Source organism: Macrobrachium nipponense, chromosome 41 (genome assembly GCF_015104395.2).
Source record: "Macrobrachium nipponense isolate FS-2020 chromosome 41, ASM1510439v2, whole genome shotgun sequence".
NCBI classification, from domain to species: domain Eukaryota; kingdom Metazoa; phylum Arthropoda; class Malacostraca; order Decapoda; family Palaemonidae; genus Macrobrachium; species Macrobrachium nipponense.
Genome location: NC_061102.1, coordinates 12,669,752 through 12,688,654, shown reverse-complemented (window position 1 = coordinate 12,688,654; position 18,903 = coordinate 12,669,752). Strand labels below are relative to the sequence as shown.

The 18,903-nt window shown below is 37.8% G+C and overlaps 1 protein-coding gene across 1 annotated transcript in view; it reads left to right on the top strand.

The window, feature by feature from the left end:
* Window positions 1-18,903, top strand: part of LOC135212512 (uncharacterized) — a 30,055-nt gene that overhangs the window by 9,136 nt on the left and 2,016 nt on the right. The window lies entirely within an intron of this gene.

The window sequence follows — 18,903 nt, the reverse complement described above, 5'->3', positions numbered from 1 at the left end:
TACAGCATCTCCTGGTATATCTGTAGGTCTATACTTCCTCATCAGTAAACCTTCCTTCAGATAGTAACAAGTAGGAGTTTGTTGCATCTCTTCTCGATCAACAACTCTGAAGAACAAATCAGTTAACGATGCATCCTTCTTCTGCAAGTCCCATCATATTCTCTCTCGTCACTTGACCAACTTCAAGGGTTGAATTCTCAATATCTGCTAACTCAGCTACTGTAGTTTCACTACTGTCTTCAGGAACACTTGGACTACTCGGAGTCTCTTCAGGAACATCAGGTTCTTCTTCTTCGTCGTCGTCGTCTTCTTCATCTTCTAGGGAAATCTCTTCTTGGTCAGCACTAAGGGAAACTTCACTTCCCTGGAATAATTCTTCTAAGCAACATCCTTCACTTGATCCTTCTTGGGTGTGTAAATCCTCAGTTTCTTCACTTACAGTCGTAGTCCTCTTCATACTTCTGGTAGTTACACAACTAGGAAACAGGTGGGGTTATTCTTCTCCACTCTACTGTAGGACTAATCCCCTCAATGGTTTTTTGTCCCTGGGGTGCCACTACAGAACAAGGAAAATAAATGGCAACCAACCCACCAACTTTCATGTCCCCCCAAAACCAGAAAAAAAACATGTTTTACACCTTCCACAGCCAGTGAGTCCTTTACAGCAAAATCCACATTTCCTGTCACCAATTCACGTGACAGGTGTAAGCAGCATGTAGGAGTTACTTCTTCTCCTCCTATACCCTTCAAAATAACTGAATCTCCTGTGAGACTCTTCTCCAACTGAGGGTGAGAACCACGTACTACTACACTATGGTTACTCCCTGTATCACGTAATATCTTGGACTGTACCTGCATACTCCTTTTCTTGAGTTGACAGCATACCCTCATAGATATATGGTTTAAAAGCCTCCACACTGCTAAGCCACTCACTGCTTGAGGTAACATTTCCACTGGTTGCTAAACATTCAGCTTGTTTAGTTTCATTCTTCTCTGGAGCCTGATTCTTTCCCACACTGCTCTTCGTAGTATGTTTCACCTGGTCGCCTTTTACAACTTGACCAACTGGTTTTGACTGCTGTTGATTCCGTTAACATTCTTGACTGTAGTGTCCTACTCTTTTCCACACTTGAAACAGACAACATTAGGTTTCTGTAACTGTCTTGAAAAAACTGGATGAGGATTTCACATTAGCTTGCTGAGTTGTATTACCTTGTGTACTCTTGGTAGTATCACTTGTAGGTTTCCCATTATTAGATTTGTTCCTGTTATTTGGATAAGACTTAAAACCTGGGCATTGTTGACTCTGGTACTTGACATTGTGATTACGTTTACTACTAATTATATTGTAATCTTCACTTAGTGTAGCAGCTTTGTCAAGTTTCTTCACTTCTCTCTCTCTTAAATAGGCTCTTATATGTTCAGGAATTCCCTTAAGATACTGTTCAAGAACAAGTAATTCTTCTAACTCATCAAAAGTTTTAACTTTAGCAGCTTCTACCCAACGTTTGAAACACCTTCTCACTTTGTAAGCATAATCTAAGAATGTTCCCTTCTCATCTATTCTTAAATTTCTGAATCTCTCATTGTAGTACTCTGGGGTCATCTGGTAAACTTGTAGCACACTGTGTTTAAGTACCTTGTAGTCTTTACACTGATCAGCTGTTAAGGCTAGATAAGCACTTCTCCCTTTACCAATTAAGACACTTTGTAGCAAAACTGACCATTTATCCTCTGGCCATCCCATACCTGAAGCCACTTTCTCAAAGTGATAAAAAAAACTCATCTGGAGCTTCTTCAGTAAACTTAGGGATTAACTTCTGTACTCTCCCACTGTACTAATTCAAAATAAACCAGTGGGTTCTTGATTTTAACCCCTTTTGGTTAGGGGTTGAGGAACAGTTTGTTTAACAAGGGTTAATGGTGGATCTAGGCTTTATTAATTCCATTTCCCTTTCATGTCTTGCGATTTCTCTTTCCTCTTTTATCCTTTCTCTTTCCTCTTTTATACCTCTTTCTTTCCTCTTCTGCTGCTTTTTTTTCTTCTTCTCTCTCTTCTTTCTTGTTTTTCCCTGTCTATTCTTTCTCTTTCAGCTTGCATTCTCTCTCTTTCAGCAAGCATTTTTAGCTTAATCAAATTCTCTTCTGCTTCAATGCGTCTAAGCTCTAACTCTGCATCACTTTTCTCTTTCTTTTCTGCTTGCTTATTTATGAGATCAGCACGTGCTACGTTCAACAACTCTTGAGCCAATTCTAACTCATCTTCATCAGTTATTCTACCAGAGTTTATCAATGATTCCATAGCAATACATCTTATTTATGCCTTTACCATACTAGTAGACACATAACCACCACATGCCTCTGCTAAAGCGCTCCACTGTGCTCTAGTCAGAGTGGTTTCAGACAAAACTTGGATGGAAGGGGCTGCTAAAAATTCCTTTGGGAAAAACCTTTGAAACTGGAGCCATTTTCCCTAAGTTATCAACTTACAATTCAATACAATAAATGCAAAACAAAATTATATGGTCACTCTCCTAACAAAATATATCCCTAACACCACCAGTATATTCTAGAGTGATAATGAAATCTGCTTTCCCGGGTCTCTGGGCACCATTAAACAAGAGGTACTAAGTGCCAAGTATCTGGTTACCATTTATCAATTATTACCTCACCAAAAACCAGACACCTGAATCCTCATAACACGTTTAAACGACTGAATACTCTAAAGGCAACAGTGATCCCTTAACACTTACCAGTATTGCAGAAAAATCAGACTAAGTTTTCATCAAAACAAGTGTGAGGTAATTCTTGTAAAAGTAATTTTTAAATTTTTAATCAAAGGGCCGGGGGGGGCATCACTCCATCAACACTTTAAAAGTCTAAGTATTTCCCTGATTTCAGAAGTCTAAGTACTTCCCTGGTTCTAAATCACTTCAAGTAAATTGAAGGAAAGCAAATCAATTATCACTCTATGTTTCTACCTAACATAAATATAATCAAAATTAAATGCAATCATACTGGTATAAAAATAAAAACACTTATAAAAATTTTAAATGCAAAAATTTATTAATAAATTCAAAAATATAAGTTGAAATTCACAATATCAGGGAAATTACTGTTATTTGAAAACAAAGTAAAGTTTAATTAATTCTTGAATCAAATTAAGTAAAATTAAATCAAAATTAATTTATCACAAAATTCAAGAAAATTAATTCAATCAAAATTCAAAGTGTTAGGCAATAATTGAAAATTTGAAATTAATTCACAAGTGCTAAACAACAATAAATCTTGAAAAGAATTCTAAGTAAATGCAAATTAATTCACAAATGTTAAATTTAATTAAATGTGCAATGATTAAAGCAATGAAAATACTAAGTCAATTAAATTGTGAATGTAAATGAAAAATAGTATAAAATAAAAGGCCACACTTCAATAAGAAAATGAAAATAGTTTACAAACAATGGAACAAAACACAAACACAAAAAATACGCAATGTGTTAAAAGTGTAATCTTTTTCACTCAAACATTATAACCAACAGTTTTTACCAAACCTTCATAACCACCTGTTATTAGTTAACCACAGTTCCTATCAATTATTAGTTAACCACACTCCCTATCCATTATTAGTTAAACACAATTCCTATCCGTTATTAGTTGCAACTAATAAAAATATAACACACTGTGAGAGGTGGACAAAGAGGCAGGTAGAAGTGTACTGATTTTTTATTACAGTCAAGGGAAATATAAATATACAGCATGCGGACGGAAATGTGGTCACCGACCCGCGAAGAGAGTAAAAAAAGTGGGTCGGCGAGACCCGATTGTGTTTCTTGAGAGACATAAAATACAAAATATAAAAGTACACAATATGTGGTTATACAAGCTTTTATACACTGACGGAAAGCCGCTGAATGCTCTCTCACGGGAAGTAAGAACAACCGCGAATGATGAATTATATACAGAGAAAAAATTATGAATAAGCGCTGTCCTTACAAATACTCCCCCCCTAAGACAATAATTAGGTATGATTGTTGGCTGACTTCTTTGTACTTCGGGTAGTCACTCGCGGAAGCGAGCGTGACGGCGGAGGCGCCCTCGGGTGCGTGATATTAGTTGCTGTGGTAGGGATTCCTTCGGGGGTTTATTTCCGGGGACGGGATGCCTCCCCTGAGGTGATCCTCGGGGGGTTCGACCGTCTTTCGAGGGCGGCCGCGCTACGGCTAGGAGGTTTTGGCGATCGAAGGAGTCGCTTTTTTCCGAGGAAGATTGAGGCGCCCTGTGGAATCCGCGTCTGCGAGGTCCTCGCCATGATGAATAGGATGGTCTTCAGGCGAGCGTTGTGAACCCAGTCCTCGCGACCGTTGATGGATAAGAGATATGCCTTGTCAGTGCGTTGTAGGACGCGGAAGGGACCGCGGTAGGGTTTCTCGTTAGAGGCGGGCGGCGCGGGCGTCATCCCTGACGAAGACGTGCTTGCACGATGATAGGGCCTTCGGGAGGAAACGTTTGGTTCTGTCGGAGAAGGTTTTGACGCAGGGCGTGAACTTCCCGGCGGATTCCCGAAGCCTGGCGATGGAGACTCAGCGTCGTCGGCATTGGTCGGGAAGAACTCGCCAGGGACTGTTAATGGTCTCCCCGTATACCTTCTCCGCGGGTGATGCCTCGCCGTTTGCCCGCTGGGCAGTCCTGAGACCGAGGAGGACCCACGGTAGTTGGCTCTTCCAATTTTCGTCGGTGCAGCGCGCCATCAGGGAAGCCTTGATCGAACGGTGGACTCTCTCCACCATGCCGTTAGCTGCTGGGTTGTAGGCGGTGGTGGCATGTAGCGACGTTCCCATTAGGCGGGCCAGGGCAGTCCACAACTCCGACAGGAAAACTGGTCCGCGGTCTGTCGTTTGTGATTTTCGTCTGGCACTATCCGAATCGACTGATCCAGCTGGCGAGAGTGCTTCGGCACATGCTTTCGTGGTCGCCTCCGACATCGGCGTTGCCTCGGGCCATCTGGTGGAGCGATCGATTACCGTCAGGAGGTACCTGGCGCCTTCCGACGGGGGCAGGGGGCCAACGACGTCTATGTGGATGTGGCCGAATCTCGTTTCGGTTTCTGGCGGAAAATAAAAAATTTCCCCACGCCTGAATTCCGTGTGCCGGACTGATTTTTTGCTAGTTTGGCAAGGCACGCAGGTCCTGGCCCACTCGAGGGAGTCCTTCCGAATTCCATGCCAGACGAACTTCTCCGTCAGGAGGCGCACCGTCGTCCGGCCCGAGGGGTGCGAGAGTCCGTGTATGACGTCGAACACGGCTTTCCTTCGGGAGGCTGGGCTCCGGTGGAAGCGGCACCAGGGAGTTTTCACCTCGCTGCGTGTGGGAGGACTTCCCTTGGGATACGGCGCCGATCTCTTGCGTTGGGTCGTCGTCGTCTTCTTCCTTCTCTGCGGCCAGGCACACGGAGGATCGGGGGGGGGGCGGCGAGCTTCGCGGCATTGTTCGACAACGTCAGCTTCTTTGCCTTCTCTAGTAGTTCGTCGTCCTCTAGGGTGTACGCGTTCGGTCCAGGCTGCTTTCGGACGTCCGGCTCGAGTTGCCGCAGGAATATTTCGCGGCTCAGGCTGATCTCTACCTTTTTTCCGTCGGGGCCTATTTCGGGCAGACGGACGAGGCCCATCACAGTGTCCCAGGCATCTTGGGTGTCGGCGCCGCGCATGGGGTTCGCGACTAGGTCGAGGGCGCGGGCGGCCCTTTCAGCGATGGGCACGGAATAGGCTGTCAAGAGCCTTTCTTTTATCTCGTCGAGCGTGACAAGTCCGATTCGTGCTCGACCGGTCAGCCAGTTAGATATTCGGTCGAACACCTCTGTCGGGAGAGCCGCTGCGATGAGGTCAGCCTGCAGCACTTTGTTTGTGAGCCCCGCGATCCGGAATTGCCCTTCGGCTCGGAAGAACCAGGAAGACGGGTCAGCCGTTGTGAAGGGAAGGGCAATTTGACAGCTTGAGCGGGGGCCGCTGTGTCAGAGTCCGTCGCTGGGGCGGGGGAGGCCCGGGTTTCCCGCGAGGTACTGTTTCGCCCATTGTCCTCTCTCACAAAAAACGGTCGACAGAGTCGTGAATGGCGGGCCAAACCGTTTGAGGAAACGCCTGAAACCACCCACCTTGTTGGGGCAAAGGTTATTTGCCCGTATTTAGGGGTCCGTTAGAGGCGTGTTGGTTATTTCCACGGTAGGAGCTTTCAGAGATCTATACTGAGGCGCCGTATGAGTCCGTTAAAGATCTCTGAAGGTGAGCGGCGGTAGTGAGTCCCTTAATGGCTGAGCCAAAACCCCGCTTGGGTTTCCACCGTCCAAACCGGGAGGTCACCAGTTGTGAGGAGGTGGACAAAGAGGCAGGTAGAAAGTGTACTGATTTTTATTACAGTCAAGGGAAATATAAATATACAGCATGCGGACGGAAATGTGGTCACCGACCCGCGAGAGAGTAAAAGTGGGTCGGCGAGACCCGATTTGTGTTTCTTGAGAGACATAAAATACAAAATATAAAAGTACACAATATGTGGTTATACAAGCTTTATACACTGACGGAAAGCCCGGCTGAAATGCCTCCTTTCTTTCAGGGGGAAGTAAGAACAACGCGAATGATGAATTATATACAGAGAAAATTATGAATAAGCGTTGTCCTTACAACACTTTACCTTTTTGGTATACCAACTTCTTTCTCTGCTGCAGTCTTGTCTTACACAATTTCACAAAAACCAGGCGCCGTTACGAAATGATGTTTGTTCAGATTCCACAAAAGAAATTAAATAACACTAAACAAACTCTAAGAAATATCAAATATGAAATTCTCACAAGTTACGAGTGACCAATTTACGTTACGTTAATATAATCTCAATGATGTCGAGGGAGAGAGAGAGAGAGAGAGAGAGAGAGCGAGAGAGAGATGTTAATGCCGCGAGGTTCTATGATAGAGTAAAATCTTCTTCCCTTGCGAAAACTGGACTGAGGTGACAAAAAACGTATTTGGCACGAATGCTTCCAGTAGCTTTGAAATCTGATGCAATCTTCATAAAGAAATGCGCAATATGCATGTGGTTTTGATCAAAGATATACTCGTACGAGTCCAGTCTGTTAAAAAAAAGACGTACTCTACTCGATCGAAACGGAGGCTGAGCGACAATTAAGATTGACATGTTTTGATAACAACGCAAGAGTCAAGCTCGCTATCACATGCGTTGATAGAATAGGCAAGCAAACGGATCTCGCAGACCCTCTAATCTTACAGTGTTGACATAAAAGTTAAACACTCGTAGTTTCAAAAAGACAAAGTAAATCTCTCTCTTTTTACGTTCTACGTTAATATATATATTCTTTTACATCATGTAACGCGAAATCTGAACACACATTTTAAAACATCCTATTCTAAGCTATATAGGAATCTGAAAAAATGTTACACAAATCTACACGGGACATTTTTTCAAAGAGGGGAAATATGCATTTTGAAAGTAGCAATATAATAATAATATATATATATATATTATATATATATATTATATATATATATATATATATAATATATATATATATATAGATATATATATATATATATATATATATAATATATAAATATATATATATATATATTATAAATATATATGTATAGATTATATATATATATATATATATATATATATAATATATAGTAGTATAATTATATATATATATATAAATATATATATAATATATTATATATATATATATAATATATCTATATATATTTTTATATATACATATATGATATATATATATATATTATATATATTATATATATATATATATATATATATATATATATATATATATATAGATATTTTATAATTTATATATATATATATATATATATATATTTTAGGGCTTTGCCTTGTATAATAAGGCGCCGCCCTATGAGGTAATGTTAGACTGGCGATAATCTTTACGCTAAGTCGGTTGGTATTGCACTTCCATATTCGTGGGAGTGTCTTGGGGTTTGTAGATCACTTACGAAGTCGGTATTATCTTCTTGTTTATGACGACGATGTGTTAAACTCATGATGATTCGGTGAGGAGGTTCTTGTAGAAAACACGAACGTATAAAAATATATATATTCTTCTGAAGTTTACATGGTGAAGATCAGGTATGATTGTACAAGTCTTCTAATAACGATAGCTTGATCGCTTCTGCCAATGATGATGGCTACTTCTGTTCTCTCTACATGATAAAGCTTAGGTAAAGAGATACAGGGTCTTTTAATGACGATAGCTAACTCGTTCTGCTTGTCTACCATCTCTGTTACAAGTTATGAAGGAACAGACAGTAGTTCGAACATATGACATACATACAAATGACATAGTTTCATACGAACACACAATCAAAATGAAGACACGCTACAGATCACGTAGGCCGTTTGAATTATAGGTCGCGGTAGTTGTCTCAAGCAGGGAGCTTGGACTAATGTTATAAACAATTGAATGACTATAGGTGACGGCATGTTATCTTAGCCTACATTTTATTGTATACGTCATCTTTAGCGTCTCTAGTCTGATCACATTCCTGCAAGCAATCTGGTTGACCTCTTTAGTTTTAGTCTTTTATATATAGGACTAACATTCCATATTTTTTATTATGTAAACACTTACATTAGCTCAGTCAGCTACCAAAACCAACTACTGAATATTACTCAAACTTGACTTGCATTTGACTTATAGGAGTGTGATACAGACACTATGTGTGAAATAATATATATATATATATAAGTAAATAAAAAAAAAATCATGGTGTACATGAATTGATTCGAGTAATAAAAAATATAAAACAATGATATTGGTAAATAAATAGTGATCACGTGATATATAATGATACAGTTTTTCACTTCATCTCATTAAGATACATATGCTACAGAAAATACTAATGTACTCTGATAATTGCATAGAATGAAGATTAACATGATAAAAATCATATTTTAACTGATAAAAAATTTCATATATGAATTGATAAAATTATTAATGTTTATGCTGATTGATTCGTTGATTTTTATGCTAAATGTTATATCTGATTCTATTCATTAATCCATATACTAACTCATATATAACTGCAGATATTGGTAAGATAAAAGGTAACAGATGATTAAAGGCTACCTGATTTGTTTATACATATGTATATGGATTCATATAATTATGATTAATATATGTGCACTTTAAATAGATTCCTATTGCGTACACACAAAGATATATTTCGATTCTGTTATTTATGATCATTTATATATATAGGATACATGACCGAGGTTATACTACTTCACATTTAACTAGCTTTCGAACAACTTTTCGTCCATTACACAGTTCTAGACAACCACCTATAGCCAAATGAAACGGCCAATTTCACAGGGTTAAAACAAGGGGAAAATTGCCTGGGCAGGTCAACGTTCTATTTTGCGCTCATACTTATTCTCTGCATCCTAAGCTACACGATTACGTTCGCGATGAATAAAATCATCCCAGCACGAGTCCTTCGCCAGCAAAGTAGAGTTGAATATCCTTTGGGTCGTAATTGTCGGAAGTATGTCCCTTTTGTAGTCGATTTCCGACAGCAGCAGGAGCATTCCGCATTAAAACGAGATTAACGACGAGATACGGTGTCGGTCGAAGAAGTCCATGATGGTGCTTATTCTTTTCACATTGTAGGCGGTTGTTACTCGACTGCCGTCGTCCGCAGCGACGAACGATTTTTTTGAAGTTGCGATGTGAAACTCTCGTACTGCAGGATACTGTAACTAGGTTCCATTAATCAGCCTGCAAGTGAAATTATACTTGTCACAAGGGCAAAGTAAATTCAGACAACATCCAAATACGGGAGTGGAGAGAGCCATTTAGACCAGACTTAACCCACATGAATTCGCTGATATTTTGGAATTCAAAAGAGTCAGCCGTACAAACTTTTTTATCCATGGCATTAACAATGAGTGAACCTAATTCCAAGGTCTATGGATGACTGTAAAAATATCCATAATTATAAAAAATAAACAGATATCAATACGAATCCCAAAGAAAATTCGATATTACTGGTAGTAAATTACTAGACAAAGAAGTGGAAAACGGAGCTATTTGTAAGATTGCCAGGCAACATAAGATTCAAAGAGAATATTAATCATGATTCTGTATTTCTCTATGCTAACTGAAATTAAGTTGTGATAAAATCTGATCCTATGTGCCCTAACAAAAGTTTCATATTCAATTTTCTCGCGCACATCCTCTGAGGTTAATTTTTAAAAACTTTATTAATAGGTAGGAGATGCAACGAAAAAAACCCACTATGTAATTAATTTCTAAATAAACTTTGGGTTTTTCAAGAAAATGTGACATTTTCCCATGAATGTTTTTTACAGACATGTTATTCCTTGCAATCCAGCCATATTTTAAAAGTTAAGTTGAGTCATTGAGGTTCGATATTTTATATAACTCAAAAAACTCAAGGCTAAAACTGCGATCGGGACTTTGCAAAGGAGCATTTTGCCATGGCCCGAAATAGTGTTACCTCTAATGTATCTAGATTTGTACGGGTGTTCCACTTGTTTTTGTGTGTTTTCTAATCACTACGGTGCTTAACGACCCTATCCATGCATCTGTATAAATACAGACGTCCACTGCGTAAACGCATATTCACTGTTTAATATGATTTGTTACGTAAGGGATTAATAATCACCCAAAATGATAAAATTAACATAGTATATGATTATGATATTTCAGTAGAACTTCTGGAAACAGACACTCAAAGATAAAAAAACTCGCAGTAGCGAAATCTCAATGATGTAGATAATTTCTGTAAAAAAGTAAGATTAAGAATGTCTCGTAACTTCAGCCACAGGAATAACGAAATTCGACCTGCAAAGGAAACACTCAAAGTTACTCCAAATGAATAAAAAATTGTACTTAGCTTGCTTTTGTGGGAAGTCACGGTGTTCCGATAACGACACACGGCCTTGGTCCTCCTTCTCTATTTAGCGGATGACCTGGTTTGGCTTCAGTTTCCCCCCGTGCGCGTTGTTTCGATGATTCGAGCCCTTGAAAGATCCGATGCTGCAGACGCGTTCGGTTTGTTTCTTGAAGTGCCGGAAACGCTCACTAACGATGTTTTCTTGAATGATTCTAATGAGAGATGAAGCTTGCGTTGCCGTAGGAAAAAGACACGTCGGTTTTGTTTCTTGAAGTTATTCACTAAACGATGATACTAGGTTGCTTGAAGAATCTGCTGCTTTCGTCGTCGTTGACTTCATGATTTATTATTCTGTTTTATCTTCGGAGAAGTTGTAGAGTCCTTCTGGTACGCTTGCCACCACTTTTAGGAGGCGTGGGTTCGTATCCCACCGCTGCCACCACTTTTAGGGCTTTGCCTTGTATAATAAGGCGCCCTATGAGGTAATGTTAGACTTGCAATAATCTTACGCTAAGTCGGTTGGTATTGCACTTCCATATTCGTGGGAGTGTCTTGGGGTTTGTAGATCACTTACGAAGTCGGTATTATCTTCTTGTTTATGACGACGATGTGTTAAACTCATGATGATTCGGTGAGGAGGTTCTTGTAGAAAACACGAAGTATATATATATTCTTCTGAAGTTTTACATGGTGAAGATCAGGTATGATTGTACAAGTCTTCTAATAACGATAGCTTGATTGCTTCTGCCAATGATGATGGTTACTTCTGTTCTCTCTACATGATAAAGCTTAGGTAAAGAGATACAGGTCTTCTAATGACGATGGCTAACTCTGTTCTGCTTGTCTACCATCTCTGTTACAAGTTATGAAGGAACAGACAGTAGTTCGAACATATGAACATACATACAAATGACATAGTTTCATACGAACACACAATCAAAATGAGACACGCTACAGATCACGTAGGCCGTTTGAATTATAGGTCGCGGTAGTTGTCTCAAGCAGGGAGGCTATTTGGACCTTTAATGTGTTATAAAACAATTGAATGACTACAGGTGACGGCATGTTATCTTAGCCTACTTTTATTGTATACGTCATCTTTAGCGTCTCTAGCTGGTCACATTCCTGCAAGCAATCTGGGTTGACCTCTTTAGTTTTAGTCTTTTATATATATGGACTAACATTCCATATTTTTATTATGTAAACACTTACATATATATATATATATATATAGATTTTAATTATATATATATATATATATATATATATATATGTATCTATATATAATAGATCAATAATATATATATATATATATATATATATATATACATATATGATATATATATATATATATGGTATAATATAGTAGTTATATATATTATATATATAGATACATATATATATATATATATATATATATATATATATATATATATATAAATATCTATATATAATATATATATAAATATATATATATATATATATATATATATATATAAATATATATATATGACTAAATAAACTGGTACAGACAAGTTCCAGAGGTAGGAAGGTATCCTCGGCTGGCCATGGCGGCAACTGGCCTTAGCAGTCTAGTGGAGGAAACTTCCTCCTAATTGGCATATTTTGTGCTTCTACAAACTTCCCTCCGGCGACTTTCTTTGATATTCTGTGCTATGCTCGCCTTATTACTTTGATTACCCGTTTCCTGGTCAGCTCCGGTCCCTGTTTTGAAAGGAAAATCTTGGGTGAACTTCATGAATACGAACACGGTTTCCATCCTCTCCTTGCAAGCAGGACAACTCGTACCTCGACCAACTCGCACCCTACCAACTCGTTCGTACTTTCACCAACTCGTACCTTTACATATGTAATATGAATAAAAATTGATTACAATATTTTCAAGGAATATTTTGTGTATTGGTTTAAAAATGTAATGTTTTCATTATTAGAGGTTATTTTTATATTTAATAAAAAATAAGTATTTTCAATAATTAAAAAAAGAAAAACTGGATTATATTTTATATATATATATATATATATATATATATATATATATATATATATATTATATATATATATATATATAAAAATACTAATTATGTTCATTACTGGTGCTTTTGTAATAATTAACACGTATTAACAGTTAACGACTGTTTGGGGTTAATTACCTATTTTGATCTTTTATGGTAAAAACAATGAAGACCTATTACTAAGCGGCAAGCACGTTTCAAGAGCTCTTGAGTAATTCTTGTACAAGCAACATATACCATCTACAAAGGTCTAAGGGCTGTGTAAACCAAGCTAAGAGAAGGGTTATATATACAGAACGAATCAAAAATGTTCATATTTCGAAAACATGGTTCGTCCTCGGTGTTATAGAATGTAAAAAGACAGTAACTGCACGGCAAGAAGCTCTGCAGTGTGACACCTGTAATGGTTGGCAGCATTGTCACTGTGACACTGGTAAGTCTTTGTGTGTATATAATTTAGAAGATGCCCGCAAAATCGTGGCATGCAAACATTTTGCCAAGTCCGACAGAAAGATTATGGTAAAATTAGTAAGGTTTTTGTCCAGTACTTTCAGAATGTTTTTAAAGCCATCAACTATATTTTAGGAATGTCTAAGGAACTGTACGCCCAACTTGTTACTGGTGAAGAAAACATCGACTTCTTTTGTAACAAATGGGGTGCACCAGCAGACCAGTCAAGCGTTCCTGATATACCAGTTGCCGAAAGCACCAGACTGTCTACACACACAGCAGCCCAGATAACTGATAACTCTTCAGTCCAGAGCACCATAAATTCGGCAGACCATACCATTAACCCAGCTGACCAGTCTAACAGCAACTCAACAGACACCAACAATCAGCTCAACAACTCATCTTTCACCATATCCGACGACAACTCTGATTCTTCTACTATCCAGCTTGATAGGTCCTTTGACATAACAGATCGCTCTATTGCTACTCCGGATATCATCACAGAAAAGTAAGTGTTAAAAGTATAAATTGGTGGGTTGTGCCCAACATGTTAAAATTCTAAGTTACTATTATACTGTTATGCTGGTAGACTATGTAAAGGCACAAGTTGGCAAAGGTACGACATGGTTAAGGTATGAGTTGGTAGGGTACGAGTTGGTCAAGGTACGAGATGACATAGATTCCTGTGGTCTACATAATTGTAAGATATAAGGAGTTCCATTAACTTTAAGTTACACATTTGTCACCACAACGAATATCAGAAAGGAAGGTAAGCGAGTGAACAACATGGATATACAGTGACCTAACTTAAGCACCTGGTCCTGCCGTATTTACGTAACTGTCTTGTTGAGGTCAGCCTTTCTTTTTGTTAGGTGTGGGGTATTTTGTGATGAAATTGAATATTATGCTTGTCAGAAGAAAATAAAAACTCTTGGAAAAACCACTTTTAAAATGAATTGTGTTTGAAATGTGGATAAAACTTGCTTCGATCCTGACACTGGGTAGGCTATGTAATATCTTACGTAGGCTATCTTCTCTGACTATTTATTGCAAACATATCTTCCTTCATCAACACCTTCTACAAATCCTCCTTCCCATAATCACCATTCTATATTTATGCTTTTGCCCATTTGGTGGGGGTGTCAGAATACTACCTCCATAGTACTGGACTATAGTCCATTCACTTAAGGTAGATTCTTGTGCCTACGAGACGTTCGTTTGGCGGCCTCTGATTGGTTGGTACTGGGAGGTAGAAACTCGCTCAGTCTCATTATTTTCGTCTGCGGCTTAGAAAACTAGCAACATGTTTATATTTTTTCAATAATCTCATGCTTTGCTCAAGATAGGAAAGTTTTGGTTATACCAAAGGATTCGATATTAATTGTACAACTAAGTCATCTTTTCCTGAAACCAATAAGATAAAACACAAATGAATTACAATGAGTAAAAGTGAAGAGGAAACATTTCATTCTTTATACCTGTTTTTAATTATCATTGGATTTTTAATAATTCATGTCATCAAGATAAAATAAAACTTGTGTTTTCATAAAATACAATCACCCTGAATACGCTGGTGCCTTCAGATTTTAGATGCGTGTAATATGTGAAGAGAAAATGAAGAATATGTCTTATTATGTTGCATCCGTACTTGACTCAGCCTGAAAGGAAATCAATCTTCCTTAATTCTTTGTTGTTTATTACTCCACTGAGATTATTATTTCATATCACTCAAATAAGTCTCTGATATCTCTTTCGTTTGAAAATATATTCATATAATAAAATAAAAAACAATATTCTGAAACAACCTGATTAAAGCTTAGGCTGAATTGAAGAGTGCGAAGTCTGTTCACAGAGTTCAACTTCTTTGCTGGATTGAATTCCCGCTTCCTGCCTAGATCTCAGCTAACGTTACCAGATGCATCCATCTGATTATCATTATTTTCCTTATCAGATATGTCCAGACATACTGTATGATATTGGATTGAAATTTTTCGGTAGTCATAATGGGAATTCTGCGTGTTTAATTACAGAAAATGTAATGATGTAACATGGTGAATATTGTCGAAACTGCAACCTCTTATATCGCTAATTGGCAACTCAAATCTCTCGCTGAGACAACCAATGCAACGACGCCTTGCAGATCGTATTCCCTCGGAAATACCGTCAAACTTGAATCATTTACAGAAGCAACATAATAAGACATATTCGTCATTTTCTCTTCACATACTACACGCACCCAAAATCTGAAAGCACCAGCGTATTCAGGGTGATTTTATTGTATGAAAATACAAGTTTTATTTCATCTTCATCGTGTTAATGATGCAAAATCCGATGATTAGTAAAAGCAGGTATAAAGAATCAAATACTTCTCTCTTCACTTCCACTCGTTGTAATTCCTTTGTGTTTTATCTTATTGATTTCAGAAAAAGATGACTTAATTTTACAGTTAATACCGAATCCTGTGGTATGACCAAAACTTTCCTATCTTGAGCAAAGCGTGAGATTAGTGAAAAAATATAAACATATTGCTAGTTTTCTAAGCCGCAGACGAAAATAATGAGACTGAGCGAGTGGCCTACCTCCCAGTACCAGCCAATCAGAGGCTGCCAAACAAACGTCTCGTAGGCACAAGAATCTACCTTAAGTGAATGGACTATAGGAGAACTGCTTCCTTGCAGACTTTTTTTTCTTAAACTATTTTTTATAATAAGGGGTGAAGAAATATTAGTAACAAGTAGCCTATGTGCAAATGAGGAATGGAATGGAATAAACTATTTAGGCCAAAGACCAAGTTTTGGGACCTATGAGGCCATTCAGCGTTGAAAGGAAAAATGAGTAAATGTTTCCTATTTTATGTACATTTTGTCATATACTACTGGGCTTTCTAGGTGTATGTTTCTTACACGCTCATTGATATGTAACTCATTTCATGTTTTTCTTTAGTTTCATTACACCTTTTATAGATTTAGTTTTATTATGCTGAAGTTTATTTAGGTCTGAACATTCACTAAATAGTAAGGAGCTTTTGAAGAATAGCGGTCCCATACAACCCTTTTGAAGAATAGGGGTCCCAGTGGGCCTTTTGAAGAATAGGGGTCCCAGTTTGGGCCTTTTGAAGAATACAGATACATGGACACGGCGGTTGGAGCTCCCGTAGTTCCGCCACATGCGTACTGTAACCCCTGTGGCTAGCGCGCGGAGCGCAACATTACCTCTTGCCAGAACATGCCGTGCTTGCCAAGAATCTTTAAATATGTGGATAAGGCGCAAAGCGCTGTTCCGCCACGGCGCCTTACTGACAGCACACATAAATCGATCGTCCGCGGATATGTAGTCACTCCCCTATGAATATAACATTGGTACTGACAATCAAACAAGCAGTTGTTTGCTTATCTTTAGGTTTGTTCACCACTAACAACCAATCATGTTGTTACTTGATACCTTTTTAACAATACAGACCCCAGTTTTATCCTTTTGAAGAATAAAGGTCCCAGGTTCGTATGGGACCGCTATTCTTCAAAAGCTCCAATAGTAAATAGTTTTCAATAAATAATTTCTGAACGGTACATTTTCAGTTTAAAAAGTATTGCACCAGTGATTTTTTTCCCATGAGCTTAATCATTATAAGCTATGTATGTTTTACATAGAAGTTTGGAGATTATGTCAGTGATTCATGGTTAGATCGATTTTTTTTATCTATTTTCTTATTTTAACGTTATACATTGTACACATTTAATATATATATAAATTATTGTAATAATATAAAGGAATTTTACAAAAACCAGGTATTTGAAATTTAGGTAAAATGAAATACAGTGTAGAATATATTTTATAATCGTTTCATAACGATAAATGCTAAGTGTCACTATTTTACTGATTCTTTTCCTTATGTTTTCTTATTCAACCTACTAAAAAAGTTTTAAGAACTCTCAAATCAAAATATGTGACATAAAGATTACTCAAGCATTGAATAAAACAATACTGGCACACAGTTGATTATTAAGTCTTTATAGGGAAAATTTTTACAGCTGATAGAAGAGCATCAAAACTTGTAATGCAATTTTAGTATCATGACTACAACATAATTGATAGGCAAAATACAATGGTTCACTTTTCTTCATCTGTAGGCTAACCAGCTAACCATTGTTTCTCATACCCGGTATGCTAAAACTTACTTAAATATTCTCTTGTGTAAGTCCTTGTTCCATTTCTCCTTACAGTCTGGGTATTGTGAAGTGCATTACCAGACGGTGTGTTGAGGGTTTGCCTGACACAGAGATAATATACTTAAATTTGTATCAGTAGACACCATCATTTCTCCCTTGCTCATCATGACCATGACGTTATTTTGATTTTTTGCCCACATATCAGCACCTGTGGAATAATGAAAATCAGTAAGGCGGAGACCTTTTGTTTCGTTAGGAAACCAATTAGATCAAGGATATTATAAGGTGTTTCCAATGCTTGGGCTTGTCCCTAAATTCCATGATCCCTTCATCCTATGTAAGGTGTGTCATTCCCTTCGTCAGTACGCACCCCATAGATAATACACGCTCCCCGTAAAAGAAAAGTTTATTAAATTTATCAGCCATCCAACCTGAGAGCTACCCGGTTCAAACGCTTTCCGAAGTAACTTTTAAAAGACGAACGTTATTTTCTTACGAAAAGAAGAAGAAGTAGGTAGAGATGGGCAGCCTTTTAATCCAAAGCTACTAAAAGTTTTTTTTTTTTTTAATAAAGGCCCAAAGACTGTACCATACCGTTCATTGCTGTTTTGTGAATGTTCATCATGGTCGTCATCTGCAACTGCGTTGTCGGTCTTGCAAGGCGGTGTCCTGGAATCGCTTCGCAGTCACTCTGGGCGTTACTTTGTGTCGTATTGGAGTTGGAGACTAGGTAAAATAAGCCATCTTCGCCCATGCCATAAAAGAGGGGGTTTATTTTCTCTGAAAATATTGTAGAAAAAAAAAAACAATGCCAGTTTAATAGGGTAATAACACTTACTATATTTTATAGGGAATATAGTGTTTAGTCAAATTTTAGTTAAATTTTACGAATCAGTTAAAATATTTTTAGGTAATTTGTGTATGTATCTAAAATACGTTTTCATATAGCTAGTAATAATAGTAAATCTGTCGACTTAAACACGAAGATTCACTTAAATGACCTCAATTTTGCTTAAATAGAGCTACAGTATGACAGTGCTCAGTTTGCATTACGTAAGGATATAGAATGTTTATAGGAAACTACATTTCAGAGGCTTTTCGAGAAATCAGATTGCGTTGGATATCGGGTGCCCTAGAGAAACCTTTGGAGGGTTACCTGTCGATGTATATAGTATAAATGGTGTAAAATGCTGATGTATAACCAGTTTTTTTACCCGTAATTACAATGAAGGCTCATATATATATTAATATATATATATATATATATATATATATATATATATATATATACTTGCAATG